We start from the raw sequence: 11186 nt of genomic DNA on the forward strand, positions 1-11186 counted from the left end.
ACCTTATTGTGAAGTGTTACCCATCCTTAAAACAGGCAAACAAAAGGGAAGGGATGGGAGGAGTGGTGGAGACGGGGATAATCGCAGCCGGCATCCTCAGAACAGAAATCTGGACATCCACCTGTGTTGCCAATTTCCCTTCATTTCCACTCGCAGCACACTGCAACAAGAACAGCGTGAGTGAGTGACACCTAAATTGGCTTTCACTGCGTGCAGCGCTACATCAGCAGACGTGGCAGCTTCTGCAATATGGAGTTCAGCCTGAGCCGAGTCAGCGGTGTAAAGCCTGTGTGGGTTTGAGTGCTTAATGACAGACCGCTGTCATTGTTTGCTCAGTAGGCCTACACCGGAGTTTGTTTGTTTGTTTGTGCACAGTAGAGGTTGCTCCATTTCAATAGAAATGGTCTCTATATGTTTCACATTACACTCAGGATTGGAATTGGAACTGGACAGTACAGCAGCAACATTATTTTTGCCTTTGTCTGCCTAAACATAGGCAAAAATAATCATGGTGTCAGTCACAATGTAATCACAGTGTTCATCTTCAAAGCAATAATCTAGGGAGAGGGGTTTGGCTCATAACAATGTGTTAATTTAATCAGGGATAAAATCTCTGTCTGATAGAATGGGGCCTGTGAATTTGTCACTGAAGCTGCTGCTTTGCATTTGGGTTTAATTAATCTCAAAGCATGTTTTGAAAATAGGTCATGAAGTTCAACAAGAACTGATTTAAATCGCAGTGAGTTTTATAAATTTTTATAAATGCAGCCAAAAACAGCTTTAACAGGGAAATGGTTCAGAGGATAATGTTTTTTTTTCTTCTTCTGTCTGACAAATTGTACAAGCCCTATTCCTCTAGTAATACGTAATTCATTTTAGCCTTTTGGAGGAACTTGTAGTCTACTTTGCAATTCTTTATTTAGTATTTTTTGGTGTTGCTTGCTCTGTATATTAGTGTTAAACACTGTTTAATGTAAGCACAGGCCTCAATGAAATTGTATTTGATGCAAACAATACTCTGACGTGCAACAGCATTGTCAGCAATAGTTTGACTGTTTTTAATGCTCATTTATCATGTACTGCAGTTTTCTGTGGCACATACAACTACATCTTCACCCACAAATCATATTGGCCTGTCACACCACCTGAACTTCACCTTGCACCGTCTCCGTTCACCAGCAGCGTTGAGCAGCATGAGCCATCAGCTTAGGTTACATCGTGCCCTGCCAGAACATGCTGCCACCCTCCTGTGTAACTTAGCCTATACCAGTCCGCCACTGACAAGCTTTAGAGTTTTGCAGATATAATCAATGGATCTGTTTCTCTTGGTTCATATTCATTACATGATTTTTCCATTCTTGGCCCCTGACTTAAAGGTGGAGTCAGCGATTCTGGAGTATGCTTGTTCTCAAAATATAATTTTGACGAAATCAGTGAATATCTCCTCACCATCTGCTATCAGAATCAGAAAGGATTTTATTGCCAAGAAGGGTTTTACACCAACAAGGAATTTGTCTTGGTGAATAAGGTGCATACAGTTAGACAATAAGACAATAGACAATGAACGAACAGTGACTGTAATATATACAATATAAAACAATATATAAACAAGTGATAAGTTAAAATAGTATAAAATAGAATAAAAACTAAGGTAAACTATCAATCTAGCCTTGTCCTACCAGACCATCGTACTTCATTTCATTTGTACAGAAGGTCTGGAATCGTTCAATTGACAAACGTTAACTCACTTGAAGGCGGCTGTCTATTGAAGTTTAAAACTATTGGATCTGCCCAGTGCCACTCTGGATCTGCCAACCAATCGCATAACGTTTGGTCGTAACGTATGTCATGCGCAGGCTTCTGAGCCACTCCTTCTGTTTGCTTATTGGACCGGCAGAAATATGTCTGGAGAAAACCCACTAATATACCGCACACCCAGACTGACTACTGAAAGGAAATGAAAATTGAGTGGAAGTATGTAGGCGGGCGGTAGCCCGACATACGTCAACCAAACGTTATGCGATTGGTTGGCAGATCCAGAGTGGCACTGGGCAGATCCAATAGTTTTAAACTTCAACAGACACCCGCCTTCAAGTGATTGAACGTTTGTCAATTGAGCAATTCCAGACCTTCTGTAAAAATGAAATTAAGTACTACGTCGGTAGGACCAGGCTAGGCGGGCGATGCCAGGCTACTATCAACCCACTTAAAACTTTTTTTTAACTTAGGAGTTAAAAAAAAAATCTGGTGTTGTAAATACACAGCTTAGGCTCTGTACACTGGTATGTAGACAAAAGAAATGGTAAACAAATATATGCCCAATATAGCTAGCAACATACCCGTTTACGAAGCCTAAGCTGTTTATTAACACTGGATTTGGACGGCACATACGGTAGCGGATCGTGAGGAGATATTCACTGAATTTGACAAAAAATTAGCCTTCTCCAGAATTGCTGACTCCACCTTTAAAGAAAATATTCAACTCTTTGTTGTCAAGGAAACCAACCAAGCAGGAAGGGGTCACATTAAAATATGTTGATCTTGCACAATTTTGACTTTGTTCCATAGGCCTACTTCAGATCCGTGGGATCTGCTCGTGTTATCGCGCTGCATCCAGACATCATACGTTTGTGTTAACCTTTTTGCTCTGTCTCAGTTTCCTCAGTGGGGTCGTTCAGCAGCACACGTCCACTGAAGCGGCTGGCAGAGAGACTAAAGAGGTGTTGAAGAGACATGTGCAGGTGACATCAACCTTCTGCCAGGCCTTTTGTTCTTTGTCATGTTTTGGATCTTGAATAGCTTGTCATATAATGAGAAGCGGGAAGATAAGATAAGGTAGAGCCACATCACTCATCCTCTCAGAGTTTATCTTTGTGGCTCATGCAGGACTTTTTTATTTTTTACTTTTAATTAGGCTACGGTGTGCTTGTTTCCTAATTATTCTCACTGACTAGTAGGCCTAGCCTGTAACACGCGTTATGCTCTTTTCTATTCAATGAGATTAAGGTGAACATCATTTTCACATCAATTTCAAATCCCTGCCAAAACCAACACTTAGGCTAAGTGTAGCCTAACTATTGGTTAAAAAACCTCCAGTTTTTTACATGAATTTTGCATGCACATAGTAGCTTAGGCCTAGAAGTGGAAACACTTTGAAAAACTTAACTTTTCTCAAAGTTAGCCTATATTGTAGCCTATAATTTCTCTAAAGGTTATGTAGGCCTAGGCCTATGTCCCTTGAGGAAGTAACTTTCATCATTGTTTCGTAGTCTACAAATGTAGTCTACATGCCTCACCTCGAGGGGCTAACAAGCTAACTTAAATGGGTTTTATTTTATCTGCCTTCTAATATGATTTGGTTAAGGGCGGCCTTTGCTCAGCCTCTTGAAGAGAGCGAGAGAGGCCTGCGACTCCCATGTGAGAGGCCGACAACTCCGTAGCCAGTGTGTGTGTGTGTGAGTCTTCCCAATGTATCCACTACGAAAAAAAACCTGGACATCCACTGTCTTGTGAACTTGATTCATTAGTGATAAAGTTTGAAAGTTTAAAGAGTGTGTTAAGAGCAAATATCCAAGTTGCAAGTTGTTTGCCATGTAGCTGCAGGGCCGCTGCTAAGCTTTTGGGTGCCCTAAGCTTAAATTGTCAGTGGTGCCCCCCCCCCCCCCCCCCCCGCCCCCAACAAAAAAAAAACACCAAGATGCTCGCACCCATAGGGCGCAGGCGGAACATTTTTGCCCTTGCAAGATCTCTGCGACTACTTTTTGGCACATTTGCTGTAGTGATGAGTTTTTGCAAACAGCATTTACTAATAGAAAGAACAGCTTAACTTGTGAAAAAAGTTGCCTCGTATCCTACTAACTGCCTTTGCAAATGAATTGAGTGATAAATTCGTAGACCGATTAAGAGATAATGCGCCCCTGGGCACACACTCTTAAAGGGCCCCCCACTCGTAAATATCCAGTCAGGTACACTGATATTTCCATACAGATACATACAAGTAATGGCAAAAACATATTAAGGAAGTCAGTGTTTCCCATAGGATTTTGGGATATTGTTGGAGGGACCCTGTTGGGGGTTCGGGGGCATGCCCCCCCGGATTTTTTTTTACCTTTTTAAAGTAAAATGCATCAATCTGGTGCACTTTGAGAGGAAATTTTAGAGGCTATATCAACTCCTGAGATGCAGAAGGAACATTATTTTTCAGATTTTTCTTAAACAGGCAGCACTCCTTACTCTGCAACTGTGACCCATGTTCTATGATGGAGGGGCCCATTTCAACAGATAAAGGGTGGATAGCTACTTTTTATGAACAATTTAGAATTCACACATAGAAAGCTTATTTGTGTATGTGTGAGGGGGCCTTCAAGGCCCCTCATGGAGCCCCTTACACAGAGCTAGTAATGCTGTTGTTTTTAACTTGCCTTTGTATTTCTCCCCTACTAGTTGAGGGGCACATGATGATTTATATCTTGTTACATTCTGATGAGTATACTTATATTTAGGCTATTCCTTTTTGGACCCTGTTATTGACCCTGTTATTGACATCAGTGACAGAGCTCTTTGACTATGCAACATGAAAAGTTACTATCAGTATCTCTGGCTAAGGGCCCCCCTGAGCCCTTGGGCCCCTGGGCCTGTGCCTGGTATGCCTGTGCAGTAATCCACCCCTGGATAGGTTGCACAATTAAGACAAAACAACAATGGGCCTGTTCAAAATTATAAAAATATTTTTTTGGGGGGCCCCCCAGGAACTTGGTGCCCTACGCACTCTGCGTACCCTGCGTATAGGGAGCGGCGGCCCTGTGTAGCTGCAAGTTATCATCCCGGCTAAAATGTTGCCAACCCTAACGAACTAGCCTACATGCATGAACATTGATGCCCGCATGGAGCATTACCAGAAGTCGCACTTGTGAACTGAAAATTTGCCTATACAGTGGCTTTTCGGACACTGTGGAAGACCAACCGTTTCCTTTCATCATGGCATGGCTTTGGGACCGAGGTGGGAGTTTCTCTTCTTCACGCCACTAGGTCTGTGTGAACCGACTTCGGACGTTAAAATAACATTGGCCTCTTCTGTAGGCTATTGGTGAGTCATTCTTGAGGTAAAACCAAAACACTCTTCGGGCCTGCTTAGTGGGGGTTAATTTTTGTTTATTGCTGGCTCTTTGTTATGATTATTCACGTCAATGATTTATTGAGAGGTAGGCCTAATACAGGTAGACTATAACTAGGCTATGTTGAGTAGCCTAATCCTGTCACTGTTAAAAGTGATAGTGATAATAGGTCTTGTCATTTAAAGGTAGACTAATAGTATTGAGTCCATCCAATTTAAAGTGCGGTTGTCCTTAAATTCATATATTTTTTTATATAAAACGTGTTAAAGCCTAACTGATTCAATCAGATTTAAAAAAGGTAGGCCTACAGTTAGTCAAGTTGTTTCTATTTCAACTGTAAAAGGGGGAAAAGGCTAGTAGGCCCATAAGGTTTTTGTTTTGTTGCACTAAACAAAGTGACACCTAAAAAAGATTTTTACTTTGCGTTACTCAACATCGTTGGAAACCTCACCCCTCAATGATCTTTCGAGTATAAATGAAGGACGAATGAATGATAAGCTATTAAATAGTAAACAATATCTTAATTTAAGTTTTATTTAGTGAATAAATAGCCTAGTATTATTTTCGTACACAAGTCATTTTATTTTACTCTTTGAATGAATAGGAGTTGTTTACAAGCAAAGGGATTTACCATAACAAAAATGTCTGTGTTAAAGAACCGAGGGCGGCGAGCGCTGTATCTAAAGATACACAGAAAGTGCACATTGGAACATTTCTTAACAAAATGCTGAAGAAGATAACAACGGATGAAGAGAGAGAGAGAGAAGCCAGTTCATCCCAGGATGCAATAGTGATGCAAAATGATGTTTACATAAGACCTTGATTAATCAAGGCAGAAGGTCATTCATCAACTCTTTCAGGTCAGCAGCCAGATGCAAAGTATTGATTTGTGTTCACAGCAGGCCTGCAGCCAATCTACTCGATGCTGTTAGTTAGAGTCAAGACTAAATGAAATGGCAAAAGCGAAGTGGATTTAGTGAATTACTGCCATATGAATTATATTGGGGCAAATTGGTTTAATTTCTAATTGGACAATAATAGACCACCATCACACTGATGATCTACCCATTTTCGCCTCATACTGGCTGGTGGTAATGACAGATGAGCGATAGGAACACATGAAACACTCAAAATGTCAAACTCACAAACTCAAAAATACCTGTAGTGTTGCTGAAAACCATGCATAGACAGTATGTATGTGGGACTAATGTACATCAACCTGTTGCACTGAGGGGGCATTCAACATACCCTCCTGGGGTTGCTACAGTTTCATTACAGCAGCCAAAATTCCGGATTTTTGTTATTGTTTTCCAGTAGAGATACAGAGTTAAATATTGCTAGGAAATTCAGAAAGTATTCAGACCCCTTCCCTTTACTCCATTTTGTATGGGATAATTTAGGAAAGACTGTAAAGTTTAACTGTTGTCCAAACTCTCTTCTTGTATCAGAGTGCACAGCTGTGCTATAGGCACATCCCGCTGTGCAGTAAACTGGGTGTAGCAAGAGACGCATGGTGGATAGAAAAGGGTGCAAAGTGGACTGTTATTGCATCCGAGTGGAGTGAGCTGTGTTCCTCTCAAACCGTGAGTAAAACCACCTTTTTTGGTCTATATATATATTTGGATCTATTGAGCCTTTCACAGAATGTTGGTTGAATTTATTAATCTAGTTCCTGAACTACAATCTTTCTGATTAGACTGTGGGATGTAGACCATGTTGGCATTCTGGTTTGTAAATGTAATGGAAGTCCTAAAAAAAGCCATCAATGTAATTTATTGTTTGTGTGTACTTGTTTAATATAGGCTCATGAAGCATACAGTAGGCCTACTCGTCTGCTTATTTGCAATTCACTCAAACTGAGCAATCAGGGGAGAAGGGAAGGTTAATATGGAAGAAACTTCCAGAAGGCCAGCCAACAGTCACTGCAACACTCCACCGGTTGGAATTAGGCAGTAAAAGCACCTAAAGGACTCTCAGTCAGTGCATTTCCATGGCACAACTAGATTGAATTAAGACATATACCGAACTAGACACTCGAACGGACCGTGTTACTTGTCTGAGTATACATGGCCCTTCAGTAATCGGATAAATGTCCGATGCATGGCTGTCTCCACTATGCTAGGTGGCGCTGTAGCCCTTTCAACAAGTGGTAATAATTTATATATATATTTTATATATAGCCTATAAATTATTATATATATATCAATATGTATTTATATTTATATTTGTATATACTATCTATGCAATAACCCTTCTATTTTTTTTACGTTGTCTCCTTCCACTTCCTTGTGAAATCCTCCACGGGGATTCTCGAGCAGGCGCAGAAGCAAACTCCGATATGCAATGTCCGATCCCTTTAGAGAGAATGTCGCCAATGAACAAGTTATCTAACACCTTATCCGACTTCTCTTGTCCGTTATTGTGCCGATTTGTGTGCGAAGTAGATCGGATAAAGGTGTTTACATGCAGTTTAAAAGTCCTGTTGAAGTCTTATTCGTTTAGTTACCCGATTATGAGTCTGCATGTAAACGCACTGACTATCAGAAACAAATAATCTCATATCTGGAGGAAACCAAGCACTGCTCATCACCTTATGCAATAGCATCATGTTGGGCATGCTGTAGATTGGGTGTTCACTGCTGCAGGGCCTGGGGGAACAGGGATTTAGGGAAAGCTGAGCAGAGCAAAGTAAAGAGAGGTTGAAAGCCTGACCCATAGTGCTCAGTCTGATCTCAGTCGTGTTACCTGCTAGCTGATCTTTAAGGTTGAACTGTAAAGTACATACAGTTTATCTGAGGGGCCACAACATCTTAAAGAAAACGGAAAAGGCACACTGCTAAAAAACTGTAGTGATGCAGTGATCTAGCTGTGTTATTATTTCCTACCTCTGATATACCCTCAGACACTCTTACAAGCGTGTGTTATTATCCCTGAAGCCCCTTTTCATCTGTGTGATCCTAAGAGGGTTCGATGGTCTGCAGTGCCACGTGGAGCATCTCTCAGCTGGATGCCGTCTATTTGAACAGTTTCCTTTGGAGACATTTCATTAACACCTTGTCTTCAGTCACCTCCAGCTGACTGGGAAACACACACACACACACGCACACACACACACACGCACATCTAAGCTGCTCCTTCTCTGCCTTTTACGTGCACAAACTGACTTCTGTGGCACACTGCCTGCAACACTTCTTCACTTCAGAGCCGTCGTGCCTCACTGCGATTAAAACCCTCCGGCCCCTCCCTTTAAGTTTATCACCAATTACTGGTCCTAAAAAAAATAAGGGAAAGGAAAAAAGCCCCCGTCTCTCGTCCTCATTGCTATGGCAACCGCTCTCCTCTTCTCCTTTTCTGCACAATCAATCAGACAATGACTGTGTAGTTGTCCTGCCCGGGCCTGGCTAAAGAGGAGTGGTGCAGGGACCCAAGTAACCCTGTCAGAGGTTTGTCGTTCTGTCTATTTTTTTGTCCTTGTCACACACAGCGTCCCTGTGTGCGATACATATTCCCCTGTGGTTGCTTTCTTTCTGATCTTCCTGACCGACAACAGCTATTTTAACCCAGCCACAAAACAAGGCGGAGAAAAAAATACCATATTAATCATTTAAATTGATTTGCAAGTTCGATGGGATGAGTGACCTCTCTGTGTAAAAATGACAATATTCAGACTATTTCTTGGCTGCTCTTAGTAGGTAGATTTTGTCAACTTTGGACCGATTAGCTCCAGGCTAGCTGCCGCTTGTTTCAAGCATTTGTGCTAAGCCAACCAAACCACTTGCTGGTCTGTTGCATTGTGTAGCAGCTGTTGTTCAAAGTTCAGATATCAACTTTCTCATCTAACTCCCTGTAGGAAATTAAATGTGTATTTCCCTAAATATCAAACTATCCCTTCAGGCTTATTCTATTATTTTCACTCAATAACAAAACAGGTCTGGGTGATTGATGGTAAATGGTTAAAATATAAATGACTTCCTGTCTTTTTCCTCCATATGCTTGTCTGGATCTCCCACTAGATATTTTCCCCTCATCCCTCCCACCTTCCTTTGCCTTTCTTTCGACTTTATCTTTCATTCTGCCCATTTCTCACCAGCAGCAGACACAGAGAAATTGGAGAACATTTCGTGTCTGACACCTAGCTTATCTAACAGATACGATCACCATGGAGCGACTCAGGAGGAGGTGGTGGCAATGGGGAAGGATGGAGACTGGAGGAAAGGAAGGGAAAGATTTGCAGAAATTGAGAGAGAGAGATAGAGAGAGAGATAGAGAGAATGGAGGGACAACAAAGCTGTTTAATAGCAGAGAAAGAGATAACAGTGAAGCTAAAGAAGTGAACATTCAATAAAGATAAGAGGTGTAATTAGAAGAGGATGGGAAGATACTGAACAGAAAAGATGCAAAAGAGCCGGGAGAGTGTGTGTGTGTGTGTGTGTGTGTGTGTGTGTGTGTGTGTGTGCGCGCGCGTGTGTTCATGAGAGGGTGAAACAGAGGATGTGTACTAGCTGACAGACTGAGATATTTGTAGGGCTGGCCCGAATGCCATTTTTCAGGCTTCGAATGGTTGTTTTTTCCGAGCGAATATTCGAATATTCGTTCCAGAAAAACACACCATCAAAAACAACATAAAAAAAATTAAAAAAATTAAATTAATAATAATCCCTATATACTCCCTGGAACCGATTTTGACAGTATCTGCATATTTTGTTGAAGATTTACGCGCTCGGAGGTGAAGTATTATTAAAAAAAAAAAAAAAAAAAGCTCCGAATACTAATTTTCCGAACGAGTATTCGAATATTCAAATAATTCGGGCCAGCCCTAGATATTTGCCCCAATCATAAACCTGATTGACTTGATGAAAACACACAAACACAAACAGAGCCACAGGGCAGATGATGACAATGTATCCTATTGTTAAGGCACCAGTGTCATCTTATGTATGCCAGCAAACACAAATAGCGAGAAATTACTGTCCAAACTAAAGACAATTCTCTTCAATCTGAGTTATTTTTTTTCTTCTCCTGACATAGTGGCATGAATACAAATTACCTCTTTAAATATTCTGATGCTGGCTTTTTTTCTCATCTATTTTATCTCACTCTTATAATTTTTCTGCCCTTTTTAGTTCCCCCTGGCACCGACGCATTACTGCGCTGTGTTTGCATATTTCACTGAAGGCTTAATCCCCACTTTGGCCCTCCCCTCTCAGGGATGGTGACTGTCATTACAACATTACAAACTGTTCAAACTCCCAGGGCTTTTCTTTTTTAAACATCTAGTCAAAGGCTCACAGTTGTCAAGTGTGACGCAAACCATGTCAGGCTGAATATTTGAAAAACTATCCAAAGCCTTACTGTATTCATCTTACATTGAACGTGTATAGTCTGAAAAATGAGTGATGACATTGTAACACTGGTTGAGCCACACAGTGCTGCAAATTAAGGCAAAGGTTTACACCCCACAGACAAGGGAATCCTTCATGTATCATATTTCTGCAGTTAGGATCATCCCTCTAAGCACAAAGCATCATGGGTGATGTTGAGTGAAAATAGACATACTGTGCAGATGATGTAGCCACAGGGCCTCACTCCTGTGTGTGTGTGTGTGTGTGTGTGTGTGTGTGTGTGTGTGTGCGCGTGTGTGTGTATTCATGGGTTATGCTCTCTGAGTTACATAAACTGTTTGGGAAAGGGGCTAAACTCTACACGCGATGGAATTGGGTGTGTGTGATGAAGGGGGGGGGGGGGGGGGGATCAGAAATACAATTTACAGTATTTCAAAATAACCAAGATTAAACAGATTGTATCCTAAATTACACAGTGAGACACGCTGGGATGTCTAATCCCACCATGATTCTCCAAACTTCTCAGCCCTTTTTTTTCTTAATGCGCACATAACTTTTAACAAAGCAAAATCCTCTTTTCTCTCCTCATTTCTCTGCCCCTCCGGCTAAATCACCACGCTCAACCCTCTCCCTTCCGTCTCCATAATTTGTTTAGATGTGCGTGTACACTACATGCACTATGCTGCTGTACGTTGCTTTATGACACACCAGGCTACCACTGTGCTGTAGA

Source organism: Ammodytes marinus, assembly GCF_949987685.1.
Source record: "Ammodytes marinus genome assembly, chromosome: 3".
NCBI lineage: Eukaryota > Metazoa > Chordata > Actinopteri > Uranoscopiformes > Ammodytidae > Ammodytes > Ammodytes marinus.